Consider the following 23,092-nt stretch of genomic DNA (forward strand, 5'->3'; position numbering starts at 1 on the left):
TCATAATACCACCTTTCAAATTATACTCAGAGTTCATTCCCTTTTGAACTTCTGCAATAACATGCTTTAGTTGAGGATCTGTTGTCTGAAGTTCCTTAATCTGATCATTCAATGTAGGTTTAATCGTCATTTGAGCTAACAAAATCCCCAAATACGAAACCTCTAATTGAACTCCTTGATCAAACAACGAATGCACTTCTCTAATCATTGGTCTCTTCTCAACTAAAGTAACATGAGCTAAACTTCCTGCTGATTTTTTGCTCAACGCATCAGCCACTACGTTAGCTTTGCCAGGATGATACTGTATCGTACAGTCATAATCCTTTAGCAACTCCATCTACCTCCTCTGTCTGAGATTCAACTCTCTCTGATCAAATATGTATTTCAGACTCTTGTGATCAGTGAATATTTTGCATTTTGCTCCATATAGGTAATGTCTCCAAATCTTTAATGCGAATATCACTGCTGCTAATTCTAGATCATGGGTTGGATAATTAACTTCATGCTTTTTCAACTGGCGAGAAGCATAAGCTATAACTCGTCCATGTTGCATCAGTACACATCCTAACCCGATCCTAGAAGCATCACAATAGACTGTAAGTCCATCACTACCTTCTGGTAATGCCAGAACTGGAGCTGTTGTCAAACACTCCTTCAGCTTCTGGAAACTCACTTCACATTGATCAGTCCAAATGAACTTCACGTTCTTCTGAGTTAGCTTAGTTAATGGTGCAGACAACTTAGAAAAGTCTTGCACAAACCGTCTATAATAACCAGCTAAACCCAAGAAACTACGAATTTCTGTCACTGAACTTGGCCTTTTCCAATCCATCACAGCTTCAATCTTTTTAGGATCCACCTTAATCCCACTTTGAGATACTACATGTCCCAAAAATGCTACTTCTTCTAACCAAAATTCACACTTCGAGAATTTGGCATAAAGTTGATGATCTCTCAAAGTTTGTAACACAATCCTTAAGTGTTGCGCATGCTCCTCCTCTGTGCGCGAATAAATCAAGATATCATCTATGAACACTATCACGAATTGATCTAGAAACGATTTAAAAAATCCGATTCATCAAATCCATGAAAGCCGCTGGTGCATTTATCAATCCAAATGACATCACCAAAAATTCATAATGACCGTATCTTGTTCTGAATGCAGTCTTTGGAATATCATCATTTCTGATCTTCAACTGATGATAACCAGACCTCAGATCAATCTTCGAAAAGTACCTCGTTCCTTGCAATTGATCGAATAAATCGTCAATTCTGGGTAAAGGATACTTATTCTTGATTGTGACCTTATTGAGTTGTCTGTAATCTATACAGAGTCTCATAGATCCATCCTTCTTCTTTACGAACAACACAGGTGCTCCCCAAGGTGAAACACTTGGTCGTATAAATCCACGATCAATCAATTCTTCTAATTGATCCTTCAACTCCTTTAGTTCTGCTGGTGCCATACGATACGGAGGTATCGATATTGGACTTGTACCAGGAACTGGATCAATACAGAATTCAATCTCTCGATCTGGTGGTAATCCAGGTAACTCTTCTGGAAACACATCAGAATACTCCGAAACTACTGGTACATCATTCACATTTCCAACTTCCTTCTGAATATCTCGTACCAGAGCTAAAAATCCTTGACATCCTTTACTTAACATCTTTCTCGCTTTCAAAGCCGAGACTAAACTCTTTGGGGTCTCTAACTTCTCTCCCCGAATAGAGATAAGTTCAGTTCCAGGTGCATGGAACGTCACTATCTTCTCTCTACAATCCACATTCGCATAATGTCGCGACAACCAATCCATTCCTAGGATGACATCGAATTCTAAAACATTAAGCAACAACAAATCTGCAAGCAATTCTCGCTCTCCGATTAACACAGGACACGACAGATACACTACAGTAACGTCTATGCTTTCGCCTACAGGTGTAGCTACTAACAATGGGTTTTGCAAAATCACAGGTTGAATTCCTAATTTTAATGCAAAACTCGACGATACAAATGAATGCGTAGCACCGGGATCAAATAAAATTGATGCATCATGCGAAGATATTGAAAATATACCTTGCACTACCGCATTTGACGCATTCGCCTCTTGAGGATTGATCGCAAAAACTCTAGCCTGCCCTCCGCTAGCAGTTGCTCCAGATCCTCGTCCGCCTGTGGTCCTTCCTCCACCACGATTACCAAAACCATATCCTCTTCCACGTTGTCCATTAAACACACTCTGGTTCTGTGCCTGCCCAGACACTGCAGGATATACAGGTCTAGGTTGTTGAAACACTGGTTGAACAACACTAGCACTTGAACCTTGTGGTCCAGAGGACATTCTCTTGAGAAATGACCTTGCTGTCCACATGTGTAACATCCTCTCGTTGCCCAATAGCATGCTCCAAAATGCTTCTTTCCACAAGTATTACATAGTGGTACTGTTCCTCCTGAACTTCGTCCACTAGAACTTGATCCAGACATACTGAACCTATCTTTCTTTCCTTTCTTAAATCCTTTACGATATGGTCCAGTGAACCTATTCGTATTCGAACTAGCAGTTCCTTCTCTTACGAGCTCACCAGAAACATTGATCTTTCCAAATTGGATCAAAGTACTTTCCATCTGACGTGCACTATCGATGATTTGCACCAAATCCTTCCTTACATCAGATAGCAATCCAATATATTCGGGTCCTAGCCCCTTAATAAACCTTGAATTCACCCTATCTCTATCCAACATCAGATCAGGTGTGAAACGACTCAACCTTGTGAACTCTGTCACATACTCCTGCACCGTCTTTCCTATCTTATTCAAATTCAACAACTTCTCTCGATGATTCTCCGTTACTGATAACGGCAGAAAGAATTCCTTAAATCGAGTGACAAATTCATTCCAAGTCATCTCTCCCATACTTGGTTGAATATGCCTTTGAAACCAATCCTTCGCAGATCCTTTTACTGACATCTCCACCATCAGTATAGACTGTCTTTCACTAGCATTAAGACGTCTAGCATTCATCTCTACTTCATCTAAGAAATCTAATGCATCGTTTGATCCATCAAACTTCATAGGCTTGAGCCTCATGTAAGCCATAACGAGATCATGATCAACATTAACACCAACTCTCTGCTGTTGGTAATCCAACTGCTCTCTGTGCATATTTTGCACTTCCACTTGATTCGTTTGCATGGCTACTATGCCAGCTAAAAATTGTTCGAAATCAAAGCCCGGAATATTAAAATTTGGCCCACGGCCTCTACCACGACCTCGACCACGTCCACGTCCACGACCACGACCTTCGCCTGCTGCGGGTATCGCATCGTTATGAACGGACTCCTCATCATGAACATTCTCCTCTTGAGTGTTTTCCTCATGCTGATCAGCCATTCTGATCAAAGCACGTCGTCTATTAAAAATCTATCTAAACGTTCTAATCGTATACTATCAGGCTCTACTTACTCCTAACAAGCATACAGACTCGATCCTAAAGCACAGCTGGGAATATTTAAAAACAAATGATGACTTAACAAATGACATGACAGAAACTTATATGTTGCAGTAGACTCTATATATATATTAATTTCCTAGGTACACGTTCCATACGGTATTTGACAATGATACCACCTTTACTATCAACCACTTTTCGACTATCACTCAGTCAGTGGAAATGATACCAACTTTATCACTTTTATCATCTTTAACACTCCTTACTCATATTAGTAATGGTTTAAGACTATAAACCATCACTTTGATATCAAACTCGACAATGGCCCGTTTTTCGACCATTGCTCTGATACCACCTTTGTCACGACCCGATTCTCGGCATCGAGACCGGCGCTAGGGAATGGGAGTGGTTGCTCCGAAACCCGTAGCAAGCCTTAAAAATACATTAAAAATCACTTAAAATTTTTCGCGGAATTCAAATCATTTTCGAACATTTTAAAATCGCAGTTTAAAACGTTCTCATAAAAATTACCATTTAAAACATGCACATAATTTTCTCTTTAATTATTACATTTTAGTTTCAAAACCATTTCTCTATGGTTTATCATGCATCTCAGGTGCATACCATCTTACTATGTTAATTACTGCATTTCAGTATGCAGGCCATTTCTCTAATGGACTTAACTGCATTTCACTATGCAGATGCGTTCGCCGCATTTTATTCAAGTGCAGTCGCTCGGACTTTCGCACAGCATTCACATATTACATATTATCAGAGTTTAGCGTTATAAAATATAAAGCATAAATAAGTCCAACGACTATTAAGGTATCACCGTTCATTATTCTAGCTACTGCAACTCTAGACACACAAAGGAAAGGTCATTCTCACTTTATTCAAGCCAGGGATTTCCGGAACAAGAAATTGGAAATCCACACGTCAAACTACTCGCCTGTAAAAATATTAAATTCAACGGGGTCAGTTATAAAAACTGGTGAATGCGTACAACATGTACTAATAAACATTAATATGAAAGCAATGCATTCCAGATTACCGATTCATATGAAACCCTAAACCATGATTCATGTTCTTATATGCTTTCAACACAGGAAACATAAATATTCCACATTATTTCATCGTATTCGGGTTAACCTTTTATTTTTCTTTGGCCGTATTTATTTTCTCTTTTTGTACTTTTAGCCAGTCAAATCCGATTATTCTTATTTTACGTATTTGAAAGTCCCAGACTCTTCTTACAATACAACGGATTTCGGCAGTACATAAATACTGTCGCCAATTTCACTTTTTTTAATAAAAGGTTCAACCTCTCAGATCTCGGCAGTTTGCTGATTGCCTTTGGTCGTCTATATTCCGTTGCCTCTGAAGATCTGTTCACACAGAGTCTAGGCCGTCGCCTGACTTTCCAGGCCGTCGACAGGATTCACACAGCACATTCACATGCAACCCATTCTAAATGCAATACCGGTGATCACACAGCACTATTGCCGCCCAATAGTAAGCATGTTTCAATGAATCTAAATCGGTTTCAAAACTATGTATATAGTTCATGCGATTTAAATTCAAAATAAAATAAAGCATTTGCAAATCATGTAAAGCAGTTCGCAATATTTTTAATACTAATATTTAGCAGTATAAGTTGTAAACACACTCACAGTACTCGCTTATTCCAAATATAAAAATATCACCCGTCGAATATCAAAACCTTTGCTCGCCGGTTTCGCGACAAAACTCGCTGGATCTAATTTAGAGATTAAAACATTAATAAATGTAATAACTCTAAATTCTAGGATATACTCTAGACCGACTCAACCATATAAACCACATAATCACAAACCAAATTTGATTCCGACTATCTCTTTCCGCGTCATCGTATTTCTATACGATACATCACATAGTTTATTTATTTCAATAAATAAACATAGAATTATAATTCCATATAATTATAACACACATTCAATTCACATAATTTTCTAAAAATACACTTTTAGAAAATCTCAACAAACATACCACAATTCAAAAATATCCAAAAATATTTTTCCGTAAAATATTTTTGACCCGGGGCTCGGCCCCCCCTTATTGTTTGCCAAAAACATTTCGGCACTAACTGCTGCCAACTGAGTTTAGGACTGAGCCAACATGCTCTATCCCCTTCACTCAAACTCCGGTCACCGTATTCCGGTGGTTTTGGCCGGAAAACTCAAAAACGCTAAAAACGCTAAAAACGCTTAAAAATTCATTTTAAGCCATTTTTATACCGAAATTCACCAAAAATAATTTCAAATACATTTTTAATTTCCATCTTGTAAAAAAAGCAGCCCAATATTTTTAAAATAATATTTTCCATTATTTTAACCATTAAAACCGAAATAATGATTAATAATCAAAACCGATTATTAATCCGTCAAAACACTTCACAAAAATCATTTAAACTCCACAAATAATTATCAAACACATTTCATAAATTTTTCATAAATATTTTCTGCCCAGAAATTAAAATGACAGTTTTACCCTTTTTCATCAAATTTTAGCCGAATAGAGTTATTAAAAATTAAACCCGATTATTAAACCGCTAAAAATTCACCATTAAACATTTAATTAACATTATTCAAACATTTAGATCAACCTTAAACAAACTCATTTCTAGAAATTTAAAATCATTAGATTTATCCACATTTAAGCATTTTTTTAAGCCTTAAAACAATTAAAAACCGAAACCCAACTATTTAAATTAACACCCGAAATGTTTAACATTTTTAATCCACAAAAATTACACTTTAAAGCATATATAAACCTGAACATATAGATCAGCCCAGAAATTTAAATAAATAATTTAATTTTCACGGAAAAATTATTTAAAAACCGAAACCCATATAAACAACTACTAAAACCAACTAATTATCCATCAAACATCACATATAAACCATCCTAAGCATGTTTCTAAGATTCAACCAACATCAGCAACTAAAAACTAAGATTTGAGCTTGAAATTATACCTCAAACGAACATGCAAATAGAGATTAACGTTCTACGCAATATCCCCGACAACTTTTGTTAAGAAAATTTTGAGAGAAAATGTAAGAATAAATTTTTGTGTTGTGAGCTATGGAGTATTCGGCACCCACACTCAAATGGAGAAGAAGATGAATTAACTTGGGCACCAAGTTTAGCTTAAAAAAATATCTAGATATTATTTGGTTGTTCAATTATTTACAAGTTTGCCATTATGGCATTCTTGTAAATAATTCGAACTCTATGGGCAAAATAAACTCAATTTTACCAAATATTCAAAAACATTAAATCATATCATATGGGCTGAGTTAAAATATTTTTGGGCCTTTTAAAATATTTAAAATAATTATTTTTACGGTTTTTAGTGAAAAATCGCAAAATTCACTTTTAACACGTAAAATTGTCAAAAATCAAATTTAAGGCAAACACATAGCAAATCACATTTTCACCCATATAAATTCATCACGTGAATTTATTCACTATTTTCGAGGTCCTAATTAATTAAGATTGGACACTAACGAAAATAAACACTAATAATTCTACGGGGTATTACACCTAAGAAGTTTTATCAAAATTCGAGTACGAATTTTTATAAGGGGGGAAGAATGTAATACCCCAAAATATTTAATTAGCTAATTGGACCACGTGTCCAGTTTTGATTCGCCAGAGTGACGATATCAGAAGAATCTCTGAAAAGATAAAGTAAATAAATTTCAAGTAGGTCGGTTTCGGGAAAATTAATTATAAGGACATTAAGGTTATATTTCAATTCTAAAGATATAATTGGACTTAAAAGGAAAAATGTCAAGAAAACCCCAAAATAAAGTACAGGGACTAAAGGGGTAATTTATCCACTTTGTGTCGAAAATGGAAACATTGGATTTTGACGGGAAAGTGTTAATATCGAGCTTCGTATTATTTATTGGATATAAATAATACGTATAAGTTATAATTTAAGAATTAATCGATTTAGTTATGGACTAAATTGTACAAAAGAGAAGTTTAAAGGATAAACGATAGTAAACAAAAAGAACAAGGACCAAAGTGGCACTTTATCCATTCAATATATAAGAAAAGAATATGAATCGGGGAAGCAGAGGAAGGTTCGAGAGAAATTTAGAAACCATCGCCGATTACGATCGTTTCGCCGCCGTTTCGCCGTTCGACGTCCGATTCAAGTGATTCAAGCGGCAATTTCTTCAGAATCGAATCCTCTATCGATCCTAAGCTTCGTTTAGAGGTAAATATTTTGATATTTGGTGATAAATACGAATTAAATGGCGGTTTTAGTATAAAACGGAAATTTATCGATTTAAGCTCGGTTTTAGCGTTTTATCGAAAACCGAGCTGCGGGTTTTGAAGGAAATGAGGTTTTGTATGTATATGGTGAATGGTGGCACGACAGGATGCCCGGAAACAATGTTTTCGGGGGCTGTGTGTGAATTGCACGCGGTGTGCGGATGCACACCCACAGTGTGCGAACGCACACCACCCTGCGCAGGCGCACAGTGGGTCCACGGAGGACCAAAATGGAATTTTAGTCCGGAGGACCAAAATGGAATTTTTGCCCTAATTAAACGGGATTTAGTATTTTTGAATAATAGACCCTAAAAACGATTAAGGACCCCGATAATTCGAAAAATAAAGTTTTAGCTCGACATTTTACGCGAGCAGCGATAATGAAAAACGCTAAGGATATTATATGTTTCTCGAATACAAGAACTAGGGTCTACACGCTAAGGATATTATATGTTTCTCGAATACGAAAAATCTTAGAATTTGAAAGTAATATACGTGTAAAAGTACGAGTTTCACGTCTAACTGTTAAACGATTTGTCAGACGTGTCAGCGAGTAGTGGAGTCAGTAGACGTGGATTAGCGAGGGCATACTATCAGATCGACCACATCATTACTTGGATAGCGGTCACTGTGAGTTGCACTTCACTTTCGTGTATTATATGCTAAAGTTATTTTATATTGATACATATATTGTTTTTACGCATCACATGTTATATGATTTGATTAAATGTTTGATATTTCTATTAAGTATATATACGAGAACTAGTATGCGATCCGAAGAAACTAGCTACCTATTAGGTGTCAATAGGCTGTGTGATCACCAGTATCGAGTCGGTCTAGTGTGTTTGAATTTGAGAAATAAATTGATACGTATAACGAGATACGAATAAGAATTTCGAAATCAGATAATGATTTGATACGAGTGAGCGCTCGGTTACGGTGTAACCTGGAGTCACCGTATCTAGTTGGTTGAACCCACTAGTGAGTTGGACTCACAACTTCAGATTTATGATTGGGTTGAACGATATATGATTATTCAAGAGATGTGTCGCATGCTAGGATATTAGTTTCGAATGGATCAGATACCTATTTATATGTTTTATATTATTATTTTCTTGAGATGCGATGCTATGTTTTTATATTAATACCGTTACTAAATGCAAACTCACTCAGTATTTTCCCTATCGACCCCTCACCTTTGATGCTTTCAGGTGCTTAGTATGTGGACCTAGGTAGAGGCCAATTTAAAAGCCTAGAAGTCAGCTGTGTATGTATAGTATCTGACTTCTGTGAATGCTGCAGTAGTGGTCCCGTGTGACAGAGTGGTAACCTAGACAGCAGTACATTTTGAGTGTACATATTACTTGCTGTCTTGTTTATACGCTTTTGATAGGCTACAGGTAGTACGGTTTGTTCATGGCCCCAGATGCCGGTGATATGTTTTAGTACACTAACTTTTGAATACAGTACCGCGAGGCCAGTTCGTACAGGGTACGGTAACTAGAGCCCATGAGGTTTTTGAACAATTAGTGTAAATATTTGATTAGATGTTATAAATGCGTACTTGCTTTCGTTGTTTATTATTATCTGTTATTATTTCAGACTAATTATTAGCGGTTTAAGGCATGCTACGGGTTCCAGAGCTACCACTCCCGTTCCCTAGCGCCGGTTGTGGCTCAATAATTTGGATCGTGACAGTGGCAGATTTGGATAACAAGCAAACACTGATTCAATATAAACCTGGAAATAAATCAATTCGACATTAAATACTTAAAGGCTAAAGGGGTACACATAAGTCACTAAACATGACACAACCAAGGTACCACATATGCTAATCCGAACATATATCAATTCGAAAACAAGTCGGAATCACAACGAGAACTTGTCGAAGCGAAAACACAGCCAAAGTCCATCATTAGCCAAACTTTAAACGGACAACCAAACCACCAAAACAAGTTGGAAAACACGGGGTATTACATTCTCCACACCTTATAAAAATTCGTCCTCGAATTTAACATAAAACATTTCAATAAAACATGAAACATAGCACGCACACAAAAATCAATAAATACATATAAACAATAAAGCCAATGTACTCCAAGAAAAAAAAAGATAACTTATTCGCTCATCAGCCTACTAATCTTTAACACACGTCTTAACTGTGTGACTAAGTAACAAGTTTAACCACATGAATTCCTTTACTCAACAACTTACATACGATCGTACACCTCTCTAACAGTTTCCCCCTGAAAGATATCTCAAATACAACCGCTCGATTACTCTTATCAATCTCATATGGTTAAATCAGCCTTAAAGCTAAACTCATGCATAACAGAAAACATCAACACCAAGACTAGGTGGACACGAAGGAACACACAAGCCTCTAACTAAAAATGAAAATCTTACATTCTGAATCCCAAAATTCTTATGTCAAATTAAACAGTTTTCCACTGCAACAAGCCGAAGATACTCTCTCCATTATCGAACTTAAATTTCAAACATCATCTATGTCTCAAAAGATCGAACACACAAACGCGCAAACATACACTCGATCAAACAACAATTTAATGCCTAAAAGTTCTATAGCCAAACACTATAAAACACCATATAATAGAGTGAAACCGAAAACAGCTCCAATCTGACCGACTTTAAAAACACACTAACAAGGTGCGATAACAAGCCCGCGTCTCAAATTGTATACCCAATTCTATGGCCTCAAATTTGAAAATGATAAAATTCACAAACCAAAATAAATTCACCAACACTTACCACTCATTCACTATTGATCTCAAAACCAAGTAGACTTTATCAAAATACTCGCTATACCAAAAGGTTATATAAACAAAAAACCATAAATGAATCATTCGAATTCTATACACTCGGTTAAACAACCAATCAATCAATAACAAAAATTTAACCTATAAAAAGCTCAATCAAAAGTCTCGAGCAACCAACCTTGTTGTCGAAACCCATCAATCACTATCCTCCGATCAACAAACCCAAATATTTTAATTAAGATTAATTCTTCAAAATTATATCTTAAATATAACCTCATGTATAACTAAGGATCTCTCAGATCCAGATCACGAGTTGTTAGGTCATTGGTTAGGCTCAAAACCAATCTTATAGTAAAATAATTTCCTTTTACCATATATTATATAGTAAAAAAAATCCACTTCTCTTTAAAGAACACAACAACATAAACTCCATTTTATTTTTAAAAAACCAAAATAACAACCTTTGAAAAACATCCCGCTTCTTATACACATCATGTTTTAAAACTCCCATAATTTCTGAATTCGCATTAAATTTCGCTTTTGAATAAATTTGTAAATTTACAAAATCGTTCAACCGATGAAATTTATCATTTGCTTTAAATCAAACTTGATAAAAAGTCCAGCCATATTCAAAAGATAGAATCTTGCAAAGAAAATCTCTCTGTTTAAATTATCAAAAAAAAATCTCTATGTTTACAAAAATATTTTTATATAAATATATCAAAACATTGAAAAACAAAACATCCATTAAAATCACACACATGCGTGGAGCATGACCAAATTCCTTAATTCAACACTACTCATGTCATAAATCGGAAATTAACACATAAGCCTTGAACTCCGATTCCAACATCTTATCGTACTTATCAAAACAAAATATCGAGTGCAACCTTAAATCGAATACTATATACTACGAAACATAGTTATTCAAATAATATAACCTGATCCTTTACAATGTAGTTGTCCTTAAATCACCACTATCGTCACAGAGTATTTGTTTAACTACCTTTCGGTAAAACAAAACTTCAAACCATTTGAAATCCAACAACTTTATTAATACATTTATCTCTAAGTGACTCGCGAGTTCATTTCAAAACATATTTCTCAAAAACACTTTATCGATAAAATCCATTTTACTTAATTGTGCTCCAGTGCGATGACACCTTTCATCCCCAAAGAGTTGCATCCAACTCTAGTCATTTCTATGCACGTGATGCATGTACTATTATGCATGAATCAATTGTTAATTTCTCTTTTATTCAGTGAACATACTCAGTGCTCAATGAAATTCCCTATTCATGACATTAAAAATTCATGTTCATGATACATGTCTGAGCACAATTATGTAGGAAAAATATTTCAAATATTTTCAAAAACTCAACATTTGAAATCAGTTTCTCGATAAAAACATTTGCTAGATGTTACACTCTGTGAGATGTGCACTCGATAGTCTCAAAATAATTTTCAGATTCCATACTTGTAATCTATCAGTTTATACGGTACTATCATAACAGTTCAAACCGATAATTCAACTAAATCCACTTATGCAGTGCTAATATCTAGATTAACCTCAAATCAAAATGAAATTATACTCAAGTAAACAATACTTGAAGGAAACCAATACATCTCATACGTCTCAACAAAACTTACCATTAGTTTCAGCATCGCACCGTTCATCATAATGTACTCACCAGTTTATTACTACACTGATCTATCATCTCGGTCAAAATTCTAACATTCTTTTCTAGTATTATCAGAAACCACTAACTGTTCCAAAGAGTAACTCTCCTAGTCTTTCTCGGTATCATAATCCAAAAGACTTCGATCCATAAATCGATACACCAAACCCAACGTATCCCAAAACCGACATCAAAAGAAACACAAGGTCTAACAAAGGTTCGACTCACAATCAAAACTAAAACATCAAGGTTATGACAAAAAGAACCGCATGAAAGAAATTACCTCATGTGTTACTCTGCACGACGAGACAGAACAAAAATTAATCAACGAACATACATGTATTCAAACGCAAACAATATCAAAAATTTATATTTCCCACAAACCAAAAATAACTCAAACATGCCATTATTCACATTAAACTCAAAGCTATCTAAAAAGATAAAATCAAAATGTGCTACAACATCCTCCAAATTGTTGTAACAAAATCAACAAGTATTAAGTCATCGATTAAAATACGCATCAAAACTCATTTTGAAATATAAGTCAATCATAAAAGTTTCCAAGTTCTAGTTGAGTCTCACGAATTTTAAAAAAATTCATTTTTCGGAAAACCTTCCTTTATAAATCAATTTACTTAAGAGTTTCCAAAATATCTCAATCCAAATCAACCATTGAGTTAGCCGAGTCATTACAACTACCAAGCTCAACTCCCAAATTTGGGTGACCCAAGTCAAACCCAAAACTACCATTTATAAAACGTATTTAAAATATTAATAAATCAGGAAAAATTCTTTTAATTAAAAATCTCAATCCTTTCAAAATAAGAGCTCAACGCTACCCAAGTATCAAAAATTAACTCAATCACTCAATTGAGAAAAACATAATTCACAACAACCATTCTGTATACACCTAACCCAGCCAAACATAAAATACCAGACATCTGACCAACGACGCTTCAAACGTCGACAAACCACAATACGGTAAAAATATAACAACAACAACCTTAATCCTCCATACGGTGCAATATCTTATAAATATTACTATTTAAAAAAAATAAAAAAACAATGTTCGTCTATCCAATCCAAACGTAAAATTCTGATATACGAGAACTTCGTTTTACTTGCAAAATAACCAAAAATTACATTTTTAAAGTATTACGATCAGACCGCTCATCCGGCACTCGTGTCAAAACACAAACCAAAATTAAAAAAATTTCCTTAATAAAACTATAAAACCAATGTGTGGTCAAACAACATAAAGCCACAAAACATGCTTAAAGATTTAACACAAAAATCCTTTAAAAACCACATAAGGCCAACAACGAACATATCATAGTACATGCCAACCTATTTAGCACCTAACAAACACAGCCAAAACCAAACTGTACTCACCAGCAAGGTGAAAGCAATCATATTATAATCAAAACCATCCAAGGCGTAAAAGCCAACAACTAATCTCCAAAGGTAAACATCATACAAGGCACAACAGCCAACAAAGCATCACTCGAAGTAAACACCATATAAGGCACAACAGCCAACCAAAACGTCACCCGAAGTAAACACCATATAAGGTACAACAGCCAACAAAAAATCTCCCAAAGTATATCTCACATATGGCACAACGGCCAATAAATCACCCAATGTATAAGCAATAAACATTCCAGAGTAAAGCATCAGTAACACATAAGACCGACACTCAACATTCTTATATGTGAAGGTAGAAAGTTTTGAAAACAAAAGATGACGTTACAAAAGACAAGACTTGAATCCTAATTCCATAGTAGCTCCTATGACACAACAACAACTAAACATGCCATAAAATAGTAAACACATAACATGCAAAATGGCCTTGGTTTGAAACCAGGCTATGATACCAACTTTGTCACGACCCAATTTCATGAATTGTGACCGGCGCTAGGGTATGGGTATGTTCGTACCAAAAACCCGTAGCAATCCTTGCGGAAATCAACAAACACATTAACCTGCAGAAGCTGCTCGGGGGCAACCGAGACTCCAACCTAAGTCTAGCAATTTATATTACAGTTCTAATATAAATAACTTAAATATCTGAATTACTCAACAGCATGCCTTAAATATAATAATAAAATATTCAAGAGTAAACATGCCAATAATAAATAATCGAACATATCAACAATCACAAGTTCAATAACAATGTAATATATAAACTAGTTCTACTGCGGTCTAAGAGTTCGAAAACAGTAACTACTTAAATAACATAAAACCTCCGAGGAAACAAAAGAATCGGAGTGGACCAGCTTTCAAATCATAAACCTGGAAAATTTGGGAAAACAACGGGGTCAGATATACTGAGATGAGTTCATAATGCTATTTACATTTATTAAGTTCAAAACCCTTAAAACAAATCCTTTTATACTAATATTTGTAAGATTATGGAAATAGCAGTATTGAAATGATCCTAGCGTAAGTATGACGTATCATACCGAACCCAGAGTGGATGGGAACAAATCCTCGTCAAACACCAGCGTAAGCAAGACATTTGTCTGCCGATCCCAGAGTACTTACCGGTGCACACAGTCTCGATACAAGTCTATCGAGTAGCTCGTTCCAATCCAGATCCGTAATTGTTTAAAACAGTTAGAAAACAGTTTATATACTAAAATAATTGTGGTACTTAATAAAGCGGTAAATAACACTACAAACTGACTGCTTGCTAATCCACGTGAAAGTCTTGGCAAACAGCTAACCCTGCATAGATTCCGAAGCACGAGCAGTCGACGGGTCCAAAACAAGGCACAGGTTAAAAACCATACTGTTGGACCTTTGTCCTTTCAAACTCCTTTTGTTTTGAGTTTGACAATCAACATGCAAAAATGACTAAGTTAAGTAAGAGTCAAATTGTTTTTGGCTCCCCCTCACTTTATGCACAAAAGATATAAGCAATTTATAATGCATAAGCAAGAAATTTTGAAAAAAAAACTTAGCAATTTGAGCATGGAAACTTCTCCCCCTTTAACAAGCACAAAAAGAATCAAAACATGATTAGATCACTCATAGTTGATTGTCAAAGTCAAAACAAAAGGAGTTTGAAAGGACAATATTTCACATACAACCCCCAACTCTAAGAATGCTAGACACAATGTACGACCAACATCTCAAACCACAACCAAATTATAGCCAAGGAATAACATTCTAATACAAGCAATCCAAAGCCAAAGCACAGATACATCCAACTAATTCAATAACCAGTTAAGCTTATATGTGTTCTCATTTTAAACAATCCAGAGTTCTATTAATTTAGATAACGCCTTTTGATTCAAAAGAAATTCCAGAGTAGTATGTTAGCCATATATCAACTATATGCTCAACAACATGTCGGGCGACCCAAGTCTAACCCGACCCAACCTTAAGCCAGAGTGTAAACCAAGTTTGAAATCAAAACCAAAGTTATTTGAAAATCGAGAACTCAACTTAAGCTTAACAAAACCAAAGTTTAACACTAGCGACACGTGTTAAACAGTTTGCCAACACTTGGCAAACTTCACCCAAAGTATTTATGACTTAAACAAGTCATCGCAACGAAGTCAAATATGATTTAAAACACATTTAGCATACTCAATTCAGATCTCAAATACTTAATCAATACCATCAATTTAGCATGGAAAAACATAACATGACTTCACTACAATCATGTAAGACCTTTTCCAATCAACATAAACAATGTCAACATACCACAAACAACAAAACACCTCTAGATGCAACCATAGGCAGCCATGACATAACCCAACACAACAATCAATTCAACCATGTGTGTCTAAACATTTACAAGCCATAACTCCAACAATCAATTCGCCAAACAACCGAATAACCAAGGTATAAATCTCAAGCACCAAAACAGCCCTACATCATACGTACCAGCCACCTTAAACCTTTATAAAACAGTAACCAATTCAAGGTATAGCATACAATTCATTGAAACCCTAGAATTAACTTGTTTAATTATCAACAATCATGCTAAACTTAACCCTTAATAAAATTACAGATTTAATAACAACAAAAACCAGAATATATGAGCCACAACACACAAATAACCAAACCACCACAACAATCTAGGATTCTCTACACAAAAATCAAAGGAATAGGGATTACATACCTTTTGAAAGCCAAAGGAATCCAAACCCAGAATTTCTTAATCAATCTCAGCCTATAAATTGAGAAACAAAGAGACATTGAGCTAAGAATCGAATCACATGTAAAACCAAGAATTGAGATAAAATTATGAGAATTAAATCACTTACCAAATATTTTGGACACCACTAATCAGAAGAAAATCGCTTAGGAATAGTTTTGAATGAGTTTATGGTTTTAATAATCGAATAGGGGCGGATTAGGTCTCAGAAACGGGGTTTAAATAGGTAAAATCAAAGCTAACCGGACCTACAGGCGGTTCTACCCAGCAGGTCCGGTTCTAGGTCTGGTTGACCCACTGCCACAACAAAAAATGAAGTGAACCGGACCTACGGCTTGTTCTACCCAGCAGGTCCGGTTTACAGATCCGGTTGACCCGAACAAAGGTCAAATCGACGATCCGAACGGTCAAATGAAAGACAATCCTCTTAGGTACAACATATCAAATATTCAGCCCGATCCGACGATTCAATTGGGAGATATGGACGTTTTACTACAGCATGGCAGATTTGGATAACATGCGAACACTGTTTCAATATAAACCCGGAAATAAATCAATTCGACATTAAATACTTAGAGGCTCAAGGGGTACACATAAGTCACTCAACATAACACAACAAAGGTACCACATATGCTAATCCGAACATATATCAATTCGAAAACAAGTCGGAATCACAACGAGAACATGTCGAAGCGAAAACACAGCCAAAGTCCATCATAAACCAAACTTTAAACGGACAACCAGACGACCAAACAAGTTGGAAAACACGGGGTATTACAAGTTATAGCAAGCGGGCCGTGGCGGCGCGATGCATTTGGCGATTCCGACTCCGATTCTTCAATGAATCCATTAGTAATCGAGGTATTAATCTCGTATACGATGTTTATTTTGATATATATTAATTATATATTCGATATTAAACGGTAAACTTATCGAATCGATCGCGTACGTATCGATTCAATGTTTTAATTATAGAATTGAATTTTTTGGATTGAGTTTAAGTGTTAGGAGCAGAAAAATGGATTCGAGCACGTCAGAAATCAGCCCGGGGAGTCACCCTGAGGCTGCACGTCGTACAGCCAGTGGGCTGCACGAACGTGCAGCACACTGCATGACCGTACAACATGCTATTGCACGATCGTGCAGTCTTCTTCCGACGGATTTTAAGTGGGCTTTTCGGGGCCCTAACGCGACGCGAAAACTCGATCTTTGAATAGTTTCATGTCGTGTGATCAATTGTGATTTGATTGAATTTTAAAATATGAACTAGGACGTTTAATAAGGTTAAAAGAACCTAAAAGTTTGAGGATAGTCGGGTTATTAAAACGATGTGATGTTTTAATAAAACCCTACATTAATAAATGTGATTAATGTTAAAAGGACTATAAGTCTATACCAAGACTGGTATTACATATTGAACGAGAAGTTCAATATTAAGATTAGTTTATGTGTTTGTTTATAGAGTCGTCTATAAACATTAGTTGTTGAGTCTATCTTTTATACGATAGGACTAGAGTTAGAAATTCAATGTCTAATATTATTTTGACATTCGAATTTTAATTAGATCCGATGAATAGTCGATCTAGCGAGCCAAACACCAACGTGTTTGACTAACATGCTTGTTTGGAGCTTATGTTTTTTAAAAATGGGGACGACAGTACTGTGAGTTTTACTTTGTGGTTTTTACTTTTGAATGTTTATATTTAAACTGTTTTAAATAACAAATCGCACTATTATAATTAAGCCATTTTAGATCCATTAGAAAATGCTATCTATTGGGCAACAATAGGACTGTGTGATCACCGGTGTTAATAAATCACTGCATTTCATATTGACTGGGTTCTTTGACTAGATACTTGCAAAGCGGCCTAGACCCTACAGGTTGTACTGGGGAGCCAGTAATTCAATATAAGGCCCAGCAAACCTTACACAGTGATAAGATGACTGTGACATTGAGAGTTCACAGTTCAGCCTGTGTTAAACAAGTGAGCATGAACTATGGCGATATCCATAGTTAACCAAATGGGGTTCCTTCTAGGGTTTCATTTGGATCAATTATTTGGTTATATTTTATACATACAAATGCTTTATGTATATGCGATTTAAATCTTCAACTGTAAATATGTGAACTCACTCAGAAATATTTATATTTCTGACCCTCCCCAATATTCACCTTTCAGGTTATCATGTACGAGGTCTGATTTCCACAATAATTCCGGAAGTCAATGTCAGCCATACCTCTAGAGCTGCAAGTAGTTGGGTACTAGGAAGTCTGTCTTTCTGTTTACAGCAGTTCAAACTATTTTGATAAACTCTGATTTGAACGACTGTATAAGATATATGTTTTGAAAAGTTGCATGTTTTCTAAAATGCTTGGACCAATTGTTTGAGTGATACACTGGTTTCATGTTTTTACCATTTTAGGATTGTATTAGAAACAGAGCAGGTACGTCATAAGAGATTGATGTTTGCGCTCTGGTTTCTTAAAATACAATCGGGTTTTAAGAACCCGTTTTCATGTACTGTTGGCATTGTATGCAAACAGGGTAATATTTGGATTTGTTTGGTTTTGGCTTAAATTGATAAAAAGGTCAAATGTTTGTAAACGTTTGGCTTAAATTGATAAAAAGGTCAAACGTTTGGTTTTGTTTCGTAACGTTTGTAAACGTTTGGCTTAAATAGCTTAAAATGCGAAACATTTGGATTTGTTTCGTAATGTTTTAAACGTTCGGTTTTGTTTTGTAACGTTTGTAAACGTTTGGCTTAAATCACTAAAAAGGGAAAACGTTTGGATTTGTTTCGTAATGTTTGTAAAAACGTTTGGCTTAAATCGGTAAAAGAGGTGAAATGTTTGGATTGGTTTTGTAACGTTTGTAAATGTTTTGCTTAAATCGCTAAAAAGGTGAAATGTTTGGATTTATTTCGTAATGTTTGTAAACGTTTGGCTTAAATTGTTAAAAAGGTGAAACGTTTGGATTTGTTTCGTAGTGTTTGTAAAAATTTGGCTTAAATCGCTAAAAAGGTGAAACGTTTGGATTTGTTTCGTAATGTTTGTTAACGTTTTGGGTTAAACGCTTGGATTTTTTTCTTGACGTTTGTAAACGTTTGGCAAAAATTGCTAAAAAGGTGAAACCCTTGGATTCGTTTCGTAACGTTTGTAAACATTTGGCTTAAATTACTAAAAAGGTGAAACGCTTTGATTTGTTTCATAACGTTTGTAAACGTTTGGCTTCAATTTGTAAAAAGGTGAAACACTTGGTTTTGTTTCGTAACGTTTGTAAACGTTTGGCTTAAATCGCTAAAGAGGTGAAAAATTTGGATTTGTTTCGAAACCTTTGTAAACGTTTGGCTTAAATCGCTAAAAAGGTGAAATGTTTGGATTTGTTTCGTAAGGTTTGTAAACGTTTGGCTTAAATTTCTAAAAAGGTGAAACGCTTGGATTTGTTTCGTAACGTTTATTAACGTTTGACTTAAATTGCTAGAAAGGTGAAACGCTTGGATTTGCTTCGTAATGTTTGTAAATGTTTGCCATAAATCGCTAAAAAGGTGAAACGTTTGAATTTGTTTCGTAATGTTTGTAAACGTCTGGCTTAAATCGCTAAAAATGTGAAACATTTGGATTTGTTTTGTAACGTTTGTTAACGTTTGGTTTAAATTGCTAAAAAGGTTAAACGCTTGGATTTTTATCTTGACGTTTGTAAACGTTTGGCATAAATTGCTAAAAAGGTGAAATCCTTGGATTTGCTTCGTAACGTTTGTAAACGTCTGGCTTAAATTTCTAAAAAGGTGAAACGCTTGGATTTGTTTCGTAACGTTTATTAACGTTTGACTTAAATTTCTAAAAAGGTGAAACGCTTGGATTTGATTCGTAATGTTTGTAAACGTTTTGCTTACATCGCTAAAAAGGATAAATATTTGGATTTGTTTCGTAACGTTTGTAAACATTTGGCTTAAATTGCTAAAAAGGTGAAACGCTTGGATTTGTTTCGTAACGTTTGTAAACGTTTGCCTTAAATTGCTAAAAAGGTGAAAAATTTGAATTTGTTTCGTAATTTTTGTAAACGTTTGGCTTAAATCTAAAAAGGTGAAACTTTTGGATTTGTTTCATACGTTTGTAAACGTTTAGCTTAAATTGTTAGAAAGGTGAAATTTTTGGATTTGTTTCATAACGTTTGTAAACGTTTGGCTTCAATTGCTAAAAAGGTGAAACGCTTGGATTTGTTTCGTAACGTGTGTAAACGTTTGGCTTAAATTGCTAAAAAGGAGAAACTCTTAGATTTATTTCGTAAAGTTTGTAAACGTTTGGCTTAAATTGCTAAAAATGTGAAAACTTTGGATTTTTTTCGTAACCTTTTTAAACGTTTTCCTTAAATCGCAAAAAAGGTGAAACGTTTGGATTTGTTTTATAACGTTTGTTAACGTTTGGTTTAAATTGCTAAAAACGTTAAACGCTTGGATTTTTTTCTTGACGTTTGTAAAAGTTTGGCAAAAATTGCTAAAAAGGTGAAACCCTTGGATTTGATTCGTAACGTTTGTAAACGTTTGGCTTAAATTGCTAAAAAGGTGAAAAATTTGGATTTGTTTTGAAACCTTTATAAACGTTTTGCTTATATCGCTAAAAAGGTGACACATTGATTTGTTTCATACGTTTGTTAACGTTTGGCTTAAATCGCTAAAAAGGTGAAATGTTTGGATTTGTTTCGTAACGTTTGTAAACGTTTGGCTTAAATTGATAAAAAGGTGAAACGCTTGGATTTGTTTCGTAACGTTTATTAACGTTTGACTTAAATGGATAAAAAGGTGAAACGCTTGGATTTTTTTCATAATGTTTGCAAACGTTTTGCTTAAATCGCTAAAAAGGTGAAACGTTTGGATTTATTTCGTAATTTTTGTAAACGTTTGGCTTAAATTGCTAAAAAGGTGAAACGTTTGGATTTGTTTCGTAGTGTTTGTAAATATTTGGCTTAAATCGCTAAAAAGGTGAAACGTTTGGATTTGTTTCGTAATGTTTGTTAACGTTTTGGGTTAAATTGCTAAAAAGGTTAAACGCTTGGATTTTTTTCTTGACGTTTGTAAACGTTTGGCAAAAATTGCTAAAAAGGTGAAACCCTTGGATTTGTTTCGTAACGTTTGTAAACGTTTGGCTTAAATTGCTAAAAAGGTGAAACAATTGGATTTTTTCGAACGTTTGGCTTATATCGTTAAAAAGGTAAAACATTTGGATTTGTTTCATACGTTTGTAAACGTTTGGCTTAAATCGCTAAAAAGGTGAAATGTTTGGATTTGTTTCGTAACGTTTGTAAACGTTTGGCTTAAATTGCTAAAAAGGTGAAACGCTTGGATTTTATTCGTAATGTTTATTAATGTTTGACTTAAATGGCTAAAAAGGTGAAACACTTAGATTTGTTTCGTAATGTTTGTAAACGTTTTTACTTAAATCGCTAAAAAGTTGAAACGTTTGGATTTGTTTCATAACGTTTGTAAACGTTTGGCTTAAATCTCTAAAAAGGTAAAACGCTTAGATTTGTTTCGTAACGTGTGTAAACGTTTGGGTTAAACTGCTAAATAGGAGAAACGCTTGGATTTATTTCGCAACGTTTGTAACGTTTTGCTTAAATTGCTAAAAATGTGAAAACTTTGGATTTGTTTCTTAATGTTTGTAAACATTTGGGTTAAATCGCTAAAAACGTGAAACGTTTGGATTTGTTTCATAACTTTTATTAACGTTTGGTTTAAATTGCTAAAAAAGTTAAACACTTGGATTTTTTTCTTGACATTTGTAAACGTTTGGCAAAAATTGCTAAAAAGGTGAAACCCTTGGATTTGTTTCGTAACGTTTGTAAACATTTGGCTTAAATTGCTAAAAAGGTGAAAAAATTGGATTTGTTTCGAAACCTTTGTAAACATTTGGCTTATATCGTTAAAAGGGTAAAACATTTGGATTTGTTTCATACGTTTGTAAACGTTTGGCTTAAATCGCTAAAAAGGTGAAATGTTTGGATTTGTTTCGTAACGTTTGTAAACGTTTGGCTTAAATTGCTAAAAAGGTGAAACGCTTGGATTTTATTCGTAATGTTTATTAACGTTTGACTTAAATGGCTAAAAAGGTGAAACACTTAGATTTGTTTCGTAATGTTTGTAAACGTTTTTGCTTAAATCGCTAAAAAGTTGAAACGTTTGGATTTGTTTCATAACGTTTGTAAACGTTTGGCTTAAATTTCTAAAAAGGTGAAACGCTTGGATTTTTTTCGTAACGTGTGTAAACGTTTGGCTTAGATTGCTAAATAGGAGAAACGCTTGGATTTATTTCGCAACGTTTGTAAACGTTTGGCTTAAATTGCTAAAAATGTGAAAACTTTGGATTTGTTTCTTAATGTTTGTAAACATTTGGCTTAAATCGCTAAATACGTGAAACATTTGGATTTGTTTCGTAACGTTTGTTAACGTTTTTTTTAAATTATTAAAAAAGTTAAACACTTGGATTTGTTTCTTGACGTTTGTAAACGTTTGGCCAAAATTGCTAAAAAGATGAAACCGTTGGATTTGTTTCGTAACGTTTGTAAACGTTTGGCATAAATTGCTAAAAAGGTGAAAAATTTAGATTTGTTTTGAAACATTTGTAAACGTTAGGCTTATATCGCTAAAAAGGTGAAATATTTGGATTTGTTTCATACGTTTGTATACGTTTGGCTT

At 34.7% G+C, this 23,092-nt stretch overlaps 1 long non-coding RNA gene across 1 annotated transcript; it reads right to left on the minus strand.

Moving 5' to 3' along the window:
* Positions 1–4,123: 4,123 nt before the first annotated feature.
* Positions 4,124–6,591, minus strand: LOC126671350 (uncharacterized). Its single transcript, XR_007638977.2, has 2 exons — positions 6,461–6,591; positions 4,124–5,205 (listed from the first exon to the last, which is right to left on the minus strand). It is a non-coding gene; the product is annotated as an uncharacterized LOC126671350 (long non-coding RNA).
* Between the last annotated feature and the right edge of the window lie 16,501 nt (positions 6,592–23,092).

Source organism: Mercurialis annua, linkage group LG3 (assembly GCF_937616625.2).
Source record: "Mercurialis annua linkage group LG3, ddMerAnnu1.2, whole genome shotgun sequence".
Taxonomy (NCBI): Eukaryota; Viridiplantae; Streptophyta; class Magnoliopsida; order Malpighiales; family Euphorbiaceae; genus Mercurialis; species Mercurialis annua.